Source organism: Macaca mulatta, chromosome 4, assembly GCF_049350105.2.
Source record: "Macaca mulatta isolate MMU2019108-1 chromosome 4, T2T-MMU8v2.0, whole genome shotgun sequence".
Taxonomy (NCBI): Eukaryota; Metazoa; Chordata; class Mammalia; order Primates; family Cercopithecidae; genus Macaca; species Macaca mulatta.
The window spans coordinates 48,374,157-48,395,419 of NC_133409.1; the positions used below are offsets into that span (position 1 = coordinate 48,374,157).

General features: G+C 37.0%; 1 protein-coding gene across 13 annotated transcripts in view; it reads left to right on the plus strand.

The window, feature by feature from the left end:
* Window positions 1–21,263, plus strand: part of AIG1 (androgen induced 1) — a 276,425-nt gene that overhangs the window by 55,823 nt on the left and 199,339 nt on the right.

The following is a 21,263-nucleotide window of genomic DNA, read 5'->3' on the forward strand; positions in this document are numbered from 1 at the left end:
AGTTTTTCTAGGTTAAAGATGCCTTCCAGAAAAATGTTTGTTCAGCCATGCTTTTAGCAATCACTTATGTGTAGAGAGCTTTTCCACGTCTCCTGTATTTATTCAATCAACGGGAATTAGCTTAGCAGCATAACCCAAAGACTTATCATTTATGTTGCCTTATGAATGATAGTGTTAATAAGTAACTAAGTCCTATGATCCTACTGAGAATTTTACAACAAAGAGGGGCTTGAGTGACCTAAATAAAAATCAGTGCCAAAATACTCCTATATGGAACTTCTGGAGAGTGTCCCAAAGAAAGAATTTTCTTTTCTTTTTTTTTTTTTTTTCTTTTTGAGACAGGGTCTCGTTCTGTCACCCAGGCTGGAGTACAGTGGTATGATCATGGCTCACTGCAACCTCGACCTCCTGGGCTCAATTGATGGTCCTGCTTCAGCCTCCTGAGTAGCTGGTACTACAGTTGTGCATCACTGCATCTGACTAATTTTTCTATTTTTTGTAGAGACGGTTTCATCATGTTGCCCAGGCTGGTCTCGAACTCCTGGGCTCAAGGGATCCACCCTCCTTCGCCTCCCAAAGAGCAAAAGAATTTTCAAAGTACATAGTATGTTTATCACCTACTGACGAATTTCTCAGATCATGTCTGGGAGCATGCTGGCTACGTGGGGATCATACATTTTTGCCTACATATGCTCAATTTAAGTATCAAACACTCCATAAACCTTGCAGTGTGTCTCTTTAAATTAGAGATTTTTAAAGGCTCCACAATTCAAAAGTATTGTAATAATTTTCAAAGTATGCCACACTCTCAAAAGGTGTCCATCTATGGGGTGATACTTGGGTAGGGGGAATAAAGTTCACTTCTGAATTGTAGGTAAAAAACACAAGTCCAAAAGTGCACAGGCAGGCAGCTTGTACTTACTGTAATAGATGCATACTTTGGAAGTGAACGGCATTGAAGCATTAGGGCTTTCTATATTCCAGTGGCAGGGTGGGCCTTATAAAACTGCAGGGCCTTCACCTAAGACAAAGATAACACTTATGTGTTTGCAGTAACTCATGGACACTTTGGACTTAGTTTCTAAGGGGCTTATCCCTTCTCCATCCAGTGTTTCTGGACTTCTTCCTGAAGTAAGGACCTTGGGAAGAAGCCTTCATTCCTGTCTGTAACCCCTATTTAGTGCACTGATTGGGGTGCTTAGCACAATCACAGCATAACAAAGAAAAATAATGCCACTAAAAAGGAAGATTTTTCTGATTCAATATTTGAGAAGATTTCATTCAAGATATTTTGAAGTCACAGAAGAGAAGTTGGACTTTGTATATTTACCAAAACATTTTGACCTGGGCTCAGTGTCAGTAATATTAACATATCCTTTTTTATTTTTATTTTTATTTTTATTATTTTTTGAGACGGAGTTTCACTCTTGTTGCCCAGGCTAGAGTGTGATGGCGTGATCTTGGCTCACTACAACCTCCGCCTCCCGGGTTCAAGCAATTCTCCTACCTCAGCCTCCCGAGTAGCTGGGATTACAGGCATGCGCCACTAATGCCTGGCTAATTTTTTTATATTTTTAGTAGAGACAGGGTTTCTCCATATTGGTCAGGCTGATCTCAAACTCTTGACTTCAGGTGATCTGCCATCTTTGGCCTCCCAAAGTGTTGGGATTGCAGGCGTGAGCCACCACACCCAGTCCAATATTTCCTTTTTCAAAATAACAGAGGCAGATGTTGTAGGTATTACATATAAACTTCCTCATAGATGATCTGTAAGTTGACAAAATTTGATGAATACCTTTGGATAATGTATTAGTCCATTCTCAGACTGCTAATAAAGACACACCTGAGACTGGGTAATTTATAAAGAAAAAGAGGTTTAATGGACTCACAGTTTCACATGGCTGGGGAGGCCTCACAATCATGGTGGAAGGCAAAGGAGGAGCAAAGGCATGTCTTACATAGGGGCAGGGAAGAGAGTGTGTGCAGGGGAACTCCCCTTTATAAAACCATCTGATCTCATGAGACTTATTCACTATCATGAGAACAGCACGGGAAAACCTGCCTTCATGATTCAATTATATCCCACCAAGTCCCTCTCACAACACATGGGGATTATGGGAGCTAAAATTCAAGATGAGATTTGGGTGGGGACACACAGCCAAACCATATTAGATAATATTTTCAGTTTGGCTCTAGGATCCAATGTCAATTATGGCAGAAAAGATGGATAGGGTTGCTCTTGTTTGCCCACTATGTCTTCAAATTTGTGATTTCTTCCAGCATTTACCAGTTTGAATCATCATCTCTCAGGTGCTGCTTTCTGATCAAGTTGAACATGTCATGTAATATACATTTATTTTTCAAAGTGTCTGAGCATACCGCAATTTACATTACATAATTCTTTTCTCCCAAAGACCATTTATCTTCTTTTCCCTTACTTCCCTTCCTCCTTTCCTTACATCTATCCTTTCTTCTTTATCTACAGACAAAATTGCCACAAAAATGTCACTGTTAGCTATTTGGAGAAGCTATTAAAACCATTTGCTAGGAGCAGTTCCAGTGTGTGTCTGGTTAGCAACCAGGGCTTTCTCTGACAACTGTTAGAAGGGTCCAGTTGTGCATGTCTTCATCATTCATAAACCATAGGTATTTTATTTTCACTAGTAAAACCGTGTGATAATTATTTCAAATAATGTCATTGTTAATAGCTCTGATTTTTAAAACACTTCTCAGGAAAATATTATATGGATTCACTTAGAAATTGTAAACATCTTTTCACTAAATGTAATATATCATACTAAGTTTTATGTCAACTTGTTTTTCCTAGCTATCTTTAAAAGTTAGCATAAATTTAGTATGCTTTCTAATGTAAAATTTAGTATACTCTCTGATTTCTAACAAACCACAGTTTATTTTTGTTTATTTGGTATTCTGGTGAAAAAATTATTGATAGTTTTAAAATTAATGTACCTTATAAAGCAGCATAAATTATGTATTTGTTCTGAGTTCTTAGAGCTCTTAGTGGTATTTCTTCCTGATTTTAGATTTGTAAATTTTGTTTCACTTTTTGATGTGTGGGCATTGAATTAGTTTCTCTTAGGAGAAGTTTCCAGATGAGTACTGCTTTTAGAAAAAGAAATGTATATTTTTATTAATACCTGTTGGACCTTCTCTGGAAGGTTTTGGATTTGTTTTCTTTCTTCTGTCCACAACAAAAGTGATGAGACCAGACTTATCCTTTCATGGAGTGCATTCATCAAAAAAATTTTTGTTGTTCTGTCCATGTACAACTTTGACTATTGATGGTTCTACTTATTAGAATTTAAACACATACTTTGTATGTTTATGAGAATAGAAATGTAGAAAAAAATCAAAAGGATATGCATCACTTTAATGTAACTCAACAGAAAAAATGCCATAGTTTATATTTCTACTGATGCAAGATACTCCGTTACTATCCATTGTTTTATAAACATACAGTTTATATTAATAATTGTATACTTATTTGATAGATTTATAAAATCTCTAATTTTTAGAACATATGTTTCTTTATATTTGATTCTAATTTCTCTAAACTATTTTTTTACCCTACAATTTACAGTAACATAATGGGTACACGAGATTAGTTCTTCATAGTGTTTATCTCCTCAAATCCGCTGAGTTTTATCTCATCCACCTAGGAGCTTACTACCATGGCCACCCCTGGATCTCACTGTCATTGACAACAGCTTGACCTTTAAAACCCCATTCTGGCACCACAGACTTCCATCTTTTAGTTTGTTCCCTCCCACCATACCTGTGACCTACCCAAGCACTCTTGTTTTCTCTCTCTCCTGACTCCATGCTTTTCTTGACCCATTCTAAGCCCTATGATCTATCTCTAATTATTCATCTCCTGATACCCTCAGTGCCCCAGTGTCTTGTTGAGCTTCCCTGCAAACCCTCAGACCCATTAATTCCCATTGGCATGCCCTATAACCATAGCTATAACAGTGCCCTATAACCATAGTTACGGGCACTGTTGGAAAAACAATCCTGTAACAGGTGGAAATATACTATAATGGCATCCTTCCTTATGGGGCCCTCTGCATTTCCTGGCTATCTTTCTACCAGTCCCAAGTCAGGTCCCCTCACACTCCACACAGCTGTCTTCATTGCTATATTAATTCTGTAATTGGTAAATATGCATTAACACTACATCCCAGATGTGTGCTAAGCTCTAGGGATATGATGTTGAACTAAAACTCTCCCCATGTAGTCTGCAAAAGAGTCAGACACTTATAAAGTAGCAACACTAATGATGATTTCATTATACTTGAATCGAGCAGTGAAAAACAAAATGTTGCCTGAGAATAGATTGAGACAGAGTTGGGCAGACTCTAACTTGGCTATGTGTAGGCTTTTCTTACTATTGTTGCCTTACTTTTCCTTATTGTTTACTATATGTGGATTCCTGGGTTAATATTGCTGTTTCTTTCATTTCTTTTCAAAATTTATTTAAATGATATTATACTTTCTCAGTCATTTACAACTGGCTTTTATTCTTCAACATTATGCCCATACAGTTCATCCATGTTGATACATGTTACTTTAGGCAGTTTATTTTCACTGCTGTATATTTTTCTTTTAATATTTCTATTTATTTATCTATGTTGAGTCTGTACATATTTGAGCTACTTTCTAGTTTTTGTTATTTATAGAATTCTGATATGAGCAGGAAAGGCATGGTAAAGATTGATTAATTTTCAATATACAGGTTAAAGTTACCTTCTGCCATTCACTGTGGCCTTCTTTATCTAACACAAGCATCACATATTACTAATAAATTAGCTCACTTTGAATGTTCTACCATATTTAAAACAATAAGATAATGTCTTCATAGGTTTTCCTGATCTACTTTCTTTGGAAGAGGATTGAAAATAATTAAACGTCCAAAGTCAGAAAGATAGAACTCAGACTGCCAGTCTGAATAATTTAAAAGCAAATGTTTTAAAATGATTCTTCTGCAGTTCATAAGAAGAACTGAAATAGTGTCAGCAACGCTACTAGAAATAAACAAAGTCATGGTGATTTACATGCTATCATATATAACATCTTTCAGCTCCAAATCACCCTTCAACACCTTCTGTTCCTTAGTGGACTGGATTTTATGAGCATTTCTCCTTCACAGAGGGGTCGATGTGGAGCTTTCTCAGTAAAGAGCACTGAAGGGCCATTGCAGGCGGAAGGGCCTCTCTTACTGTTTTCAGCTGCTACCCCACTCATCGGTGGTGTAGGTGTAAGGACATCCAGTGTTGCTCTGCCCCAGCCACAGGCAAGGGAATGTGCAGTCCCTTAGTGACTTCACAGCCCCAGCCTGTTCCGGTGACCACTTTCCTGAAGCCCTCCCAACAAGGACACTACATGCTCCAGGTCTCCTGCCCATGGTGGACCCTGAACTCCTTCTGTGCACCTGCTTATCAGTGGTGGCTCACTTGCCCCTGGGAAGGCTGCTTCCTGCTTGCCCAGCAGCTTTGGCTCTTCCAGCAGGCTGCAAACACCTTTTCCAGTGAGGTCTTGTATTGGTCTGTTCTCACAGTCGCTATGAAGAAATACCCGAGGGTAATTTACAAAGGAAAGAGGTTTAATTGACTCACAGTTCCATGTTGCTGGGGAGGTCTCAGGAAACTTACAATCATGGTGGAAGGCAAAGGAGAAGCAGGCACTTTATTTACAGGGTGGCAGGACAGAGTGAGTGCAAGTGGGGGAATGCCAGATGCTTATAAAACCATCGGATCTTGTGAGACTCACTATCACGAGAAAGCATGTGGGAAACCACTTCCATGATCCAATTACCTCCTCCTGGTGCTGCCCTTGACATATGGGGATTATGGGGATTACAATTCAAGGTGAGATTTTGGGTGGGGACACAGCCAAACCATATCAGGTCTGAAGCCCATCCTTAGGGAGGAGGTCCTTTTCCAAGTTTTGTTTTTTTGGGGTGCTCTTCCTGACGTCCAGGGTACCTTTTATAGTTTTCTTTACATTTTATTTAGGTTTCAGAGAGATCTAGCTCTTTAATGATATTTTTAGCAGTTAAATTAATTATCTTCTGTTGAAGAAAATTGCCAACATGAATAAAAATTTAGTGGGACAAAATAATTTACAAAGTTAGAAAATTTAATGCACTTCAGAACATTATCAAAGATGCAACATCTTTTTCCGCCCCAATATTTGCTTATCACTATTATTGTGCTTAAATCTAAATGTCATATACTTAGCAAAAGGAGATACTGCTAAGTTAGAGGTTAGGCACTGTAAAGCATATTCACCTTTGTAGCAGAGTGCACACTGGTTTCATAGTGTGCCTTTCTGCATTAGTAGTTTACTAAGTGCTTTGTACATAGCAATCAATAATTATTTGTTAAAAAAAATCAATGGTATATTTAATTCAGTGTTCAAAAGTTCATGCTAATATTGATAGTGTAAAAATCTTTAAGCCTGTAAAATTTTTGAGTAGCTCATAGTGTCAGCGTCTGCTCCACCCAGGTAACTGAGGAAGCACGGTCAGAACACCCTGGGGGAGAATTTTCTATCATTGTTTGCAGATTAGAATGGAGTCTCTGGGAAGGTCCCTGCTGTGTATTTATCCTGCAGTTGAGGGAACATGGCGTGATTGTACCCATTACTTTGTGAAGAATATCTAAATGCCTTCTTTAGACGGTTGTTCTTCTTGCTACTTCTATATTAAAAGCAACTATGTGATATTGTAATGAATTATGTTGACAAGCTTTCATTCCCAAAGCTGCTTATCTATGTACATTATTTCTGACTGGAAAACTTATTTTTTTTCCTGCCCGTCTGAATGAATTGCTTGCCAGTGGTGACTTATGGCCTGTTTCATCGATTTTCAGTAATGAGATGGAGCAGTATGAGGTAAATATCTATGCACAAAAGGAGGGACTCTAAATCACATTCTGCAAACCACACATTTGATGGTGCAGTTAGCCCATCTCCTCAAAAATGTTTGTGGTGAAGTTTCCTTGAAAAAGCTTGGGCTTAAAGCATGTCACTTAGATGACAGATTTAGAAAGAATTTCGGTCATTAGAGTGAGAAGTCCACTTTGGCTCAGTCAGGCTAACCCACTCCAAGGGTAGGAGAGGATAATTCACCAGGCAGTGCATCTAATGGGCATCATCTGAGTGGATGAGGGAGAGAGAGAGAGCCTGTGGTTCTTTTAAATGCATTGATTTTTCTACGGAGTAGCAGTCAAATATGTAACTGATCATGGACTCCAGGTAAGTGATGATGGACTCCCCTGGTTGTAGAATTGCTACCGGATGTTCAGATGTCTCAGGCAAAGAAAGCAGTGAAAACAAAGGCAAAGGAAATCCTCGTGGGATTCACTCCTCTGGTTTCATACTGAGTCACTGTCTCACGGGGATAAAGTACCTTTGGAGTTCACTCTTGATCTTGATAACAGGGAGAAAGAATTATGCACTATTAAAAAGAAAGATAGCTGTGGAAAGGGGGATCCCTTGAAGATGGTGTTTTATAGAACTGCTATTTTATGGTTTTTATATCCTTTCCATGCATTACTTAACTTATTTTAGTCTTTGCTGAACATAGATACTGCCTAGGTTGCTTTCCAGCAAGAACTGCGTTGAAAGTTTTATGCACTGAAAACAAAATAACTTTTTCTGCTCTAAAGTACCACGATATGTGACTGTAGCAGAAATACAGGAAGGTCTCAAGCTCACACCATTTCTCCAAATGTGCTACTTACATTTCTGCGTATGACAAACTACTCTCTCTGTCTCTCTCTTTCACACGTATATAACTATGTATGTTATATATGTACATATATATATCTAGATATATATAGTCCCTACTTGTGCTCCCCTACTCAGACAATAGTACATATATATTTGGTACTATATTTGGAACTATATAGATACTATAGTCCTGAGTAGGGGAGCACAAGTAGGGAGGTCTACAAGTGATATCTATCTATCTAGACATGTGTGACTTTTATAGAGAGATTTTATATGTAGATAGACTATTCCTCTCTGGATTACATATAAATTTATTAAATGTCACATAATACTTTATGTTCTCTAGTTAGAAAAGAGACCAGGTAGATATTTCTTCCTTATCATTTCCCCTTTAATTGATGGTTTTATCCTCATATGGGGACTGTTCCAGGCCTTTCTTTATGACACCAATAAATCTCACTGCCTCTTTCCCATCTGTTCTCTCCACAGTTTTCCTTCATTCCATGATCCATGTCACTCCATTTTCCATTGCTGCCCTTCTCAGCATTCCATCTTCTTGTTTCTTCTGTCTGCTGTGCCTAAAATGAACTTGAAAACATGAACCATCTTCAAGACAAATCTATGGTGTTCTTTACATTAATTTTATAAAAGTACAACGTAATCAAAATGTGGAATACGTTGGCTACCAGTCACTGGGGAGCTTATGGCCAAAGGTCAAGACAAATATACTCTGGCCTTTTACAATTCACACAAATAATGATTCCATTTCTTACTTAAAGTGCTGCTTTTCTTATTTTGATGCATTCTTGTGTTTTGCCTGAGTTTAGTCAATTAGGTAGAAATGTACAAATTAGCAACTAATTAAGGACATAGCTTGATTTTTTTTTTTTGGTGCTGACCTTTCTTGTTTTATTTTGTTGTTATTGTTTTTGTTTTGTTTTGTTTTTTGAGACAGAGTCTTGCTCTGTCGTCAAGGCTGGAGTGCAGTGGTATAATCTTGGCTCACTACAGCCTTCACCTCCCATGTTGAAGCGATTCTCATGCCTCAGCCTCCCAAGTAGCTGGGATTACAGGCACGCACCACCACCACCATGCCCAGCTGATTTTTGTATTTTTAGTAGAGATGGGATTTCACCATGTTGGCCAGGCTAGTCTGGAACTCCTGACCTCAAGTGATCCATTTGCCTTGGCCTCCCAAAGTGCTGGGATTACAGGTGTGAGCCACCGCGCCCAGCCAAAATTAAATTTAGTTGAGGATATTGAAGATGATGTAATGGGATGAAATAAAAGTAATTCTGGATAAATTATATCACATATGTTTTAGGAATAAATGGTAGAAGTCTAATGAATTTGTCCTATAGTACAAACAGGATTGTAATAGTTTAGTGCATTCCAGAGAAGAAAAAGAATAGAATAGAATATTAAATTAATTTAATCAAAACCAATTGTGCATTTCAAAAAAGATAAAGACATGAATGGAATTTGAGTACACTTCCATACTTACGAAAATGAATTTAAAATCTAAAATGACTCAGTAAGTCAGCTATGATTTCCTGACAGGGAGAGTTGAGGAGGTGTAGAAAAAAGATGGAGAAGGAATTAAACAGTAGAGAAGATTTTAGAGAAATGAATACTGAGTGACTCCAAAGTAATCCTAGGATTTTTGTTGTTGTTGTTCTGATCTATTCCTATTTATATTTCTTGGAGAGACATGATACATTTGACCACTTCATTTCTACATGCAATGTAAAATAATAAGAGCAACTAGCCTGCTAAGAACCCAAAGCCAGATGGTGTATATGTGTGTCATGCTGAGTTGATGGTTTGGAAGTGCCAGCTCTGCAGAATGGCTGGAATTGAATAATACTTCAAGGTAATCCTGCTTAAGATCCACTTGTGCATCTCCATATAACTTTTACATTTTTAACAGTTAATTTAATGAATTTTAAGTTGCAGTGGTCAGCAGGATTCGTGTAGGCAACAGAAAAACACACATAAAATGTCTGTAATGGGATTTGTAAACTGTCAGTTCAAATCAAACTCTTATAAAGTGACAGAAACCTCAAGTGTTTTAATGGTATTGGCAAACTGCTTCTTAAATAAGCAAATAACCAAAAGTAAGTTTATGCTTCTTTCCTGAGAAGGATAGACTGTTTCATAATTTTTAGACATTATCTTTTGAGGACTAACCAATGTGAATTAAAGAAACAGTAACAAAACCCAAACATTTCCTCTTTGTCTCCTTGTGTTTAGAAAATAAGAAAAAATGGCTGGGCGTGGTGGCTCACACCTGTAATCCCAGCACTTTGGGAGGCCGAGGCAGGTGGATCACGAGGTCAGATTAAGACCATCCTGGCTAACATGGTGAAACCCCATCTCTAACAAAAATTCAAAAAAGTAGCTGGATGTGGTGGTGGGCACCTGTAGTCCCAGCTACAGGAGAATGGCATGAACCCAGGAGGCAGAGCTTGCAGTGAGCCGAGATCATGCCACTGCCCTGAGCCTGGGCAACAGAGCAAGACTCCATCTGAAAAAAAAGAAAATAGGAAAAAATTATTTTGTAGTACCTCCTTCCCCTGACCTCCATGTACACTCTTTGGGGAAGTCTTCTTAGCAGTTCAGGTGAGGTGGGGGCCGTACTATAGTCCCAAGTAGGGGAGAACAAGCAGAGAGGTCTACAGAGAGTGAGGGAACTGCTGTGTTAGATGACACCATTGGGTAAGAAGATGAATCAACTGTAGAAAAGCATTAAGACTTCATTTGTACATACTCTTAATTATATAAATCTGAGAAAGTGTTGCTTAGACTATTACATTTAGATTTGCAGAAATTATCTTGTTTTTTCCCTCTCCTAGAATTCGAGATTCTGTTTTTTTCCTTTTTTTCATGTTAAAGTTCCTTCCTATTCCTATTCCTTTTCTTTTAAATCTTTATAAAAGCAACTATTTCCTAAGAATTAGTAAATTACTTATTTATATAAAAAATTATTGAGTAATTTAGTTAAATTGGATTCTTCTTCCTCTATTTTGGAGGTCTGATATTAGGTCCATCTATATTTAAGATCATTATGGCTTCTTGATTAATTGATTTTTTTTATCATTATGAAATGTTCCTCATTATTTTTGGTAATATTCCTTATGTAGATAAATACTTTTTTTTTTTTTTTTTTTTTTTTTTTTGACGGTGTCTCCCTTGGTCACCAGGCTAGAATGCAGTGGCATGATCCCGGCTCACTGCAACTTCCGCCTCCTGGATTCAAGTGATTCTCCTGCCTCAGCCTTCCGAGTAGCTGGGATCACAAGTGCGCGCCACCATGCCCGGCTAATTTTTGCACTTTTAATAGAGATGAGGTTTCACCATGTTGGCCAGGATCGTCTTGATCTCTTGACCTTGTGATCCACCTGTCTCAGCCTACCAAAGTGCTGGGATTACAGGCGTAAGCCACCACGCCTGGCTGATATATACTTTAAAACAATTTAAAGTGATCTTTTTATTGAGTCCCTGGCTATCCTGAGGTTTGTGAAGTAGAAAAAATCTAAGGTCTCACAAAGAAAAATTTATCTCTACAGTGTAGCTGACTATGAAGGCTCGAAAGAGAAAAAAGTGTTCCCTACTGTATGCTTAGCTTGCTCTGGAAACCTACTTAATAAAAAGAACTTTTGAGGCTGGGCATGGTGGCTCACACCTGTAATCCCAGCACTTTGGGAAGCTGAGGTGGGCAGATCACGAGGTCAGGAGTTCGAAACCTGCCAGTCTGGTCAACATGGTAAAACCGCATCTTTATGAAAAATACAAAAATTAGCTGGGTGTGGTGGCACATCCCTGTAATCTTAGCTACTGGGGAGGCTGAGGCAGGAGAATCACTTTAACCCAGGAGGCAGAAGTTGCAGTGAGCTGAGATCTTGCAACTGCACTCTAACTTGAGTGACAGAGTGAGACTCTGTCTCAAGAAAAAAAAAAAGAATTTTTAAATTCAGGGGTACATGTGCAAATTGTTACTTAGGTAAATGTGCGTCACTGGGGATTGTTGTACAGATTATTTCATCACCCAGGTATTAGCCTGGTACCGTTAGTTATTATTCCTGACCCTCTCCCTCTTCCCACCTCCACCCCTCAATAGACACCACTGTGTGTTGTTCCCCTGTCTGTGTCCATGTGTTCTCATCATTTAGCTGTCAGTTATAAGTGAGAACATGCTGGAAACCTACTTTAATATTAGTGTAGTTACTTCAGCTTTCTGATGGTTAGTGTTTGCATTCGTTTACTTTTAACCAACTTAACATTTATACTTACATGCTTTTTTGTTTTGGTTTGGTTTTTAAAATCCAATCTGATAATCTGTGCCTTTGCATTGGAGAGCTTAAACCATTTATATTTAGTATAATTACAGACATTGTTGGGTTAAGTCTGATATCTTAGTGTTTCCTTTTTGTTCCATTTATTCTTTCTTCCTTTCCCCCAATTTTTGACTTTTTCCTGAATTAATTTAATATTGCTAGTATTTCATTTTGTTTCCACTATTGGCTTATTAGCTGTGGGAGACCAAATTTTTAAAATGGCCCCCAAAGATGTTTCACACTAATGTCAGGAACCTGTGAATATGATGAGATATAATTCCTTTCATTGTGTTATGATATATAGCCTTAAGAAATGAACACTGTCCAGGTGGGCTTGATTATATCACACAAGTCTTAAAGGCAGAGAACTTTTTCAAGCCAATGAGAGATGAGGAAAGCAGAAAGAAAAGTCAGAGATCTGAAGCATAAGAAGGATTCAACATTCTCTTGCTGGCTTTGAAGATGCAAGGGACCATGTACAAGGACTGGAGAACAGACACGAGGAGCTGAGAGTGACCCTAGCCAACAGCCAATAAAGAAACACGAATCTTAGTCTCACAATGTCAAGGGATTGGATTCTACCAACCTGAATGAGCTTGAGTGTAGATCTTTTCTTTCAGACACATAAGGGCCTAGCTTGGCCAACACATTAATTTTGGTGTTGTGGTACCCTAACCATAAAACCTAGAGTAACCTTACTGGGCACCTGAACTACAAACTGAGAAGTAATATATTGTTGGTGTTTTAGCTGCTAAGTTTGTGGTAATTTGTTATGCAGCAGTGGACAACTAATACATTGGCTAATCCCCTCTATTCTTTTAATGGTTTATCTGTGGTTTACAATATGCATATTTAACTTATCACAGTCTGCTGCCAACTGAAATTATACAACTTTATATGTAATGTAAGAACCTTAACAACTGTATACTGTCCATTCTTTCTTTCTTGTCCTTGGTGCTGTTGTTATTATAAATTTTACTTCTAAATATTGTTAAAACCTCATAAAATAGTTATATTTTTGCTTTAGTTAATTATCTTAATAAATGTAGAAATTAGAAAAGTAAAAATCTTTTATATTTATTTTCATGTGTATATTATCCACATCTATTTTTCAACAATTGTCATTGATCTGTATAGATTTCCATATGTGATATCATTTCTTCATTCCTCTCATATATCGTTTAGTGGAAGTCTAATCATAATTAATTCTCTCCATTTCTGTTTATCTGAAGTCTTTCACCTTTGACAGTGTTTTCTCCCTTATAAAACTTAAAAGATATTGTTTCATTGTTTCTTGGCTTGGATCATTTTACACAAGAAATATGTGTTAATTCTTTTTGTTCTGTATGGTGATATTTTTTTTTCCCTCCAGTGGCTTTAAAATGTCCATCTTTATCAAAATTTTATGAAATTTGATTACACTGGTCATTGATGTGGTTTTCTTTGTGTATACTCCACTGTTGAGCTTCTTGGATCTGTGGGTTTATAGTTTTCAGAAAAGTTGGAAAAACTTCAGCCATTATTTCTTCAGTTTTTTTTTTTTTCCTATCTGACCACCCTTTTCTCCTTTGTGTCTCCAATACACATATGTTAGACTGCTTGATATTTTCTCACAGTTCACTTAGATTGTTAATATTTAAAGTCTTTCTTCTTTCAGTGATTAATTTTGGACAGTTTCATGTTTTCTATGTATTCAGTTTTTAATCTTTTCTTTTTCAGTGTCTCATCTGCTATTATTTCCATACAGTGACTTTTTGATTTCAGATTTTTTTAACTTTTGAATATTAACTTTGATTCTTTTTAATATCTTATTTCTCTCACTATTTTTATGTCTTCCTTTAACTTTTTGAACTGATTTAATTTAGTTGTTTAATGCCCTTGTCTACCAATTCTAATATTTCTGTTATTTCTACATCTGTTTTTATTGAATGGCTTTTCTTATGGTTAAGGATATTTTTCTACTGCTTGACATGTTCAGTAATTTTTATTGGATGATGACCATTGTGAGCTATGTTATTGAATGTCTGTAATTTGTTATCTTCCTTTAAAGAATGTAGAATTTTGTTTTTAATAGGCATTTAAACTACTTGTAGAACAGTTTTTTTCTGTTTGTTTGAGGGCTATTTTTAAGTATTGTCGGGGTGGATCTATGTTAGCCTTATTCCAGGGCTATGTTAGTACCGCTATGTAGGCATGAGATTTCTTGGGTCTCTACTGAATGCCTGTTGTAGCCAATAAGCCCTCTCCTATGTGATTAGTCAGAACTGGAATACATCTGTATCTTGAATGAGCTTTGAGAATTGTTTAGCCGATTGCTTGTAGTAGACAGACTTCTGAAATGACCCCCAAAGACATTAACCTTTGTGTATTCCCCTCCAGTAGAGTTTGGGAAAAATGTGAATATGATTATTCTTGTAACAACATTACTTCATATGGAAAAAGGAAAATCATCTAAGATGGACTTGATTTCATCTGGTAAACCCTTTAAAAAGAGATTTATCTGACTGACTGCTGAGTAAAAAGTCCAATATCTGAAAAGGCTGGTTCATATATTTAGTTCAAATGTCTAGTTGTTTATGGTATGAAGGCAAACCTGGTCCAGTTACTGTATCATGGAGTTTTTAGGTGAACAGTAGTAGTGAATTCACTTGTCTTTGGAAGGCATTGCAATAGCTTTAACCAGAACTTTCCTTCTTGGACTTAGGCTCCATCATGTTTCCTTGCTTTCCAGGCTGCATAAAAAAATTCAGTGGTCTCCAGGTATTTATGCTTTATCAGTACCAAGGCAATATTCTATTTCCTTTGCCTGTAAACCAAAATCCCACAGAAATTTTACATGTAATTCAGAAACTAGGCTTTTTGAGCTTCCCAAATTCGATTTTTTGTCAATCTTTAAAACTAAGGGATATTGACTTAGAAGGGAAGGATTTGAAAGAAGCTAACCAGCTATATTTCAAAAGAATAAAAACCACTCTCTTTAAACTTTTATTTGGAAATATTTTGCACCAATGAAATAGAGAGAGAAGAATACAATCAATTTCAGTGTGCCAAATAACCAACTTAAGAAATAAAATATTATTTGTACAGTTGAGGCCCTGTATGGATAATATTTCCTCCAATCTTATCTTTCTCTCTCTAGAGGTACCTTAATGAAATGTTATTAATTCCCACTCATTTCTTCATATATTACTTCATATCCCTGCATCCTTAAATTTATCTTTTCGTTTTTTTGAAATTGATTTTAATTGTGTTGGAACATACTATTCTTTCCTGGTTTCCTTTTTTTTTTTTTTTTGGTTTAACATTTTGCTGTGAAAATAAAATGTTTATATTTGTTTAGATTTCCATTGTATGAATATAATACAATTACTTATCCAGTCAACTATTAAGAAATATATAGTTAAATGTAAATGGACTAAATGCTCCAATTAAAAGACACAGACTGGCAAACTGGATAAAGAGTCAAGACCCATCAGTCTGCTGTATTCAGGAGACCCATCTCACTCGCAGAGACATACATAGGCTCAAAATAAAGGGATGGAGGAAGATTTACCAAGCAAATGGAGAACAAAAAAAAGCGGGGGTTGCAATACTAGTCTCTGATAAAACAGACTTTAAACCATCAAAGATCAAAAGAGACAAAAAAGGCCATTACATAATGGTAAAAGGATCAATTCAACAGGAAGTGCTAACTATCCTAAATATATATGCGCCCAATACAGGAGCACCCAGATTCATAAAGCAAGTCCTTAGAGACTTATAAAGAGACTTAGACTCCCATACAATAATAATGGGAGACTTCAACACTGCACTGTCAACATTAGAAAGATCAACGAGACAGAAAGTTAACAAGGATATCCAGGAATTGAACTCATCTCTGCAGCAAGCAGACCTAATAGACATCTATAGAACTCTCCACCCCAAATCAACAGAATATACATTCTTCTCAGCATCACATCACACTTATTCCAAAATTGACCACATAATTGGAAGTAAAGCACTCCTCAGCAAATGTACAAGAACAAAAATTATAACAAACTGTCTCTCAGACCACAGTGCAATCAAACTAGAACTCAGGACTAAGAAACTCAATCAAAACCGCTCAACTACATGGAAACTGAACAACCTGCTCCTGAATGACTACTGGGTACATAACGAAATGAAGGCAGAAATAAAGATGCTCTTTGAAACCAATGAGAACAAAGATACAACATACCAGAATCTCTGGGACACATTTAAAGCAGTGTGTAGAGGGAAATTTATAGCACTAAATGCCCACAAGAGAAAGCTGGAAAGATCTAAAATTGACACTCTAACATCACAATTAAAAGAACTAGAGAAGCAAGAGCAAACACATTCAAAAGCTAGCAGAAGGCAAGAAATAACTAAGATCAGAGCAGAACTGAAGGAGATAGAGACACAAAAAACCCTCCAAAAAATCAACGAATCCAGGAGTTGGTTTTTGGAAAAGATCAACAAAATTGACAGACCGCTAGCAAGACTAATAAAGAAGAAAAGAGAGAAGAATCAAATAGACGCAATAAAAAATGATAAAGGGGATATCACCACCGACCCCACAGAAATACAAACTACCATCAGAGAATACTATAAACACCTCTATGCAAATAAACTAGAAAATCTAGAAGAAATGGATAATTTCCTGGACACTTACACTCTTCCAAGACTAAACCAGGAAGAAGTTGAATCCCTGAATAGACCAATAGCAGGCTCTGAAATTGAGGCAATAATTAATAGCCTACCAACGAAAAAAAGTCCAGAACCAGATGGATTCACAGCTGAATTCTACCAGAGGTACAAGGAGGAGCTGGTACCATTCCTTCTGAAACTATTCCAATCAATAGAAAAAGAGGGAATCCTCCCTAACTCACTTTATGAGGCCAACATCATCCTGATACCAAAGCCTGGCAGAGACACAACAAAAAAAGAGAATTTTAGACCAATATCCCTGATGAACATCGATGCAAAAATCCTCCATAAAATACTGGCAAACCGGATTCAGCAGCACATCAAAAAGCTTATCCACCATAATCAAGTGGGCTTCATCCCTGGGATGCAAGGCTGGTTCAACATTCGCAAATCAATAAACATAATCCAGCATATAAACAGAACCAAAGACAAGAACCACATGATTATCTCAATAGATGCAGAAAAGGCTTTTGACAAAATTCAACAGCCCTTCATGCTAAAAACGCTCAATAAATTCGGTATTGATGGAACGTACCTCAAGATAATAAGAGCTGTTTATGACAAACCCACAGCCAATATCATACTGAATGGGCAAAAACTGGAAAAATTCCCTTTGAAAACTGGCACAAGACAGGGATGCCCTCTCTCACCACTCCTATTCAACATAGTGTTGGAAGTTCTGGCTAGGGCAATCAGGCAAGAGAAAGAAATCAAGGGTATTCAGTTAGGAAAAGAGGAGTCAAATTGTCCCTGTTTGCAGATGACATGATTGTATATTTAGAAAACCCCATTGTCTCAGCCCAAAATCTCCTTAAGCTGATAAGCAACTTCAGCAAAGTCTCAGGATAAAAAATTAATGTGCAAAACTCACAAGCATTCTTATACACCAGTAACAGACAAACAGAGAGCCAAATCAGGAATGAACTTCCATTCACAATTGCTTCAAAGAGAATAAAATACCTAGGAATCCAACTTACAAGGGATGTAAAGGACCTCTTCAAGGAGAACTACAAACCACTGCTCAGTGAAATAAAAGAGGACACAAACAAATGGAAGAACATACCATGCTCATGGATAGGAAGAATCAATATCGTGAAAATGGCCATACTGCCCAAGATTATTTATAGATTCAATGCCATCCCCATCAAGCTACCAATGAGTTTCTTCACAGAATTGGAAAAAACTGCTTTAAAGTTCATATGGAACCGTAAAAGAGCCCGCATCTCCAAGACAATCCTAAGTCAAAAGAACAAAGCTGGAGGCATCACGCTACCTGACTTCAAACTATCCTACAAGGCTACAGTAACCAAAACAGCATGGTACTGGTACCAAAACAGAGATATAGACCAATGGAACAGAACAGAGTCCTCAGAAATAATACCACACATCTACAGTCATCTGATCTTTGACAAACCTGAGAGAAACAAGAAATGGGGAAAGGATTCCCTATTTAATAAATGGTGCTGAGAAAATTGGCTAGCCATAAGTAGAAAGCTGAAACTGGATCCTTTCCTTACTCCTTATACGAAAATTAATTCAAGATAGATTAGAGACTTAAATGTTAGACCTAATACCATAAAAACCCTAGAGGAAAACCTAGGTAGTACCATTCAGGACACAGGCATGGGCAAAGACTTCATGTCTAAAACACCAAAAGCAATGGCAGCAAAAGCCAAAATTGACAAATGAGATCTCATTAAACTAAAGAGCTTCTGCACAGAAAAAGAAACTACCATCAGAGTGAACAGGCAACCTACAGAATGGGAGAAAATTTTTGCAATCTACTCATCCGACAAAGGGCTAATATCCAGAACCTACAAAGAACTCAAACAAATTTACAAGAAAAAAAAACAACCCCATCAAAAAGTGGGCAAAGGATATGAACAGACATTTCTCAAAAGAAGACATTCATACAGCCAACAGACACATGAAAAAATGCTCATCATCACTGGCCATCAGAGAAATGCAAATCAAAACCACAATGAGATACCATCTCACACCAGTTAGAATGGCGATCATTAAAAAGTCAGGAAACAACAGGTGCTGGAGAGGATGTGGAGAAATAGGAACACTTTTACACTGTTGGTGGGATTGTAAACTAGTTCAACCATTATGGAAAACAGTATGGCGATTCCTCAAGGATCTAGAACTAGATGTACCATATGACCCAGCCATCCCATTACCGGGTATATACCCAAAGGATTATAAATCATGCTGCTATAAAGACACATGCACACGTATGTTTATTGCGGCACTATTCACAATAGCAAAGACTTGGAATCAACCCAAATGTCCATCAGTGACAGACTGGATTAAGAAAATGTGGCACATATACACCTTGGAATACTATGCAGCCATAAAAAAGGATGAGTTTGTGTCCTTTGTAGGGACATGGATGCAGCTGGAAACCATCATTCTTAGCAAACTATCACAAGAACAGAAAACCAAACACTGCATGTTCTCACTCATAGGTGGGAACTGAACAATGAGATCACTTGGACTCGGGAAGGGGGACATCACACACCGGGGCCTATCATGGGGAGGGGGTAGGGGGAGGGATTGCATTGGTGGTTATACCTGATGTAAATGATGAGTTGATAGGTGCTGACGAGTTGATGGGTGCAGCACAGCAACATGGCACAAGTATACATATGTAACAAACGTGCACATTATGCACATGTACCCTAGAACTTAAAGTATAATTTAAAAAAAAAAGAAATATAAAAAAAAGGAATATATAGTTATTTCAACTTTTTTGAGGCAATGAACACTCAAATTAACCTTTGGTAGATATGATTAGTACACATGTATGAGAGTTTCTGTAGGGAATGCCCTTTATAATTATATCAATAAATAAATAGAGTATGTCTAGTTGTTTATGGTATGAAGGCAAACCTTTAAATTACTATAGATGATCCACAACTCAAAATTTTTGACTTATTATATTTCAACTTTATGCTAGTGTGAAAATGATCACATTCAATAGAAACCATACTTTGTGTACTCATGAAACCATTCTGTTTTTCATGTTCAGTACAATATTTAATAAGTTACATGCGATTTTCAACATTTTATCATAAAATAGGCTTTGTGTTAGATGACTTCCCCCAACTGCAGGCTAATGTGTGTGTTCTGAGCACATTTTACATAGGCTAAGCTAAGCTATGCTATTCCATAGGTCGGGTGTATTAAATGCATTTCCAACTTAAGATATTTTCAGTTTGCTATGAGTTTATAGGGACATAGCTGCATCATAAGTTGAAGAGCATCTGTAGATATTGTCAGTTGTTTTTCAAACTGGTTGTCCAGATTTACATTCCTACCATAAGCTTTCTGGTTGTTCTACATCTTTGTAACACTTGGTATTGTCAGAATTAAATTGTAAATAATTACACTGGTGAGAAATGCTATCTTATTGTGGTCTTAGTTTGCATTTCCCTGGTTAGTAGTCACCTTTTTATGTTTACTAGCTAGATTAGCATGAAGATTATTATGCCCTGGTAGGGTCACTCCAGTTTAATCAAACTCTATTAGGGCCAACATAGAGATTCAAATATCTAAAGTCCTAAGATATGAAAAATAGAAAGATATGAATAGAAGTATATAAAAAATAGAAAATAGAAATTTTTTCTAAGTATGAAATTATTCCCTGAGTCATTTAAGTTATTTCTAGCTATCAAAACATGACTCTTGCCAACACCTCTATTGTGTCGTTCTCAATTGTGGCAGTCTTAGCTTCTCTTACTCTGGTTTTTCTGGCTGTAGAAAGAATGACAATAAACCTTAAGTCACTGAAGCTAAAGAAAGGCTATGTTATGAGGAAACATAGAACATTACTCTGGCTAAGCCTGACTAATAATAGTAAGATTTGGTGAACTCCAGAAAGCCTAGGTTAACAATTTCAGTGTTCTAGTGCTGTGCTAAGTGATGGAACCAAATACTTTTTAGGATCCTCCTTCCCTTGTGAGGACCCTATCCACAGAGAGTTCGCAGACTTTTTCTACTGCCAATGAGGAAATTTACCAAAAAAGGTACTTGCTATCTTTTCTAAAGAGCCAATGAGTAAAATTATGTCTTTTACAAAGATATAATCTGTAAACTATTTTCAGTAGGAAAACAGCCAGAAAAATTTTCCTGAATGTATCCTTGGTGCTAATTTGGTATGACTTTGTGCACAGGAGATACATTTTCTGCCCTTTCCATAATTTGAATGATCATCTGCCTAGCTGCATTACAGTATGGTGCCTGCAGTGTTCTCCCTCTGCCATAGTCCAAGTAAATGAAACATAGCTGATCTAAATGCTTCCGTTTGTAATTGATTTGGGGAATATACAACCTGTAGTTTTTTTGTGGGGGGGGGGATTGGAGAAATGGTATGGACATCTCTGTTTATATTACTTTGGAAATATTTTATTTCGATAAATACTAAAAACCTGAGTAGGAGGTCATTTGGTTCAAGTTTGA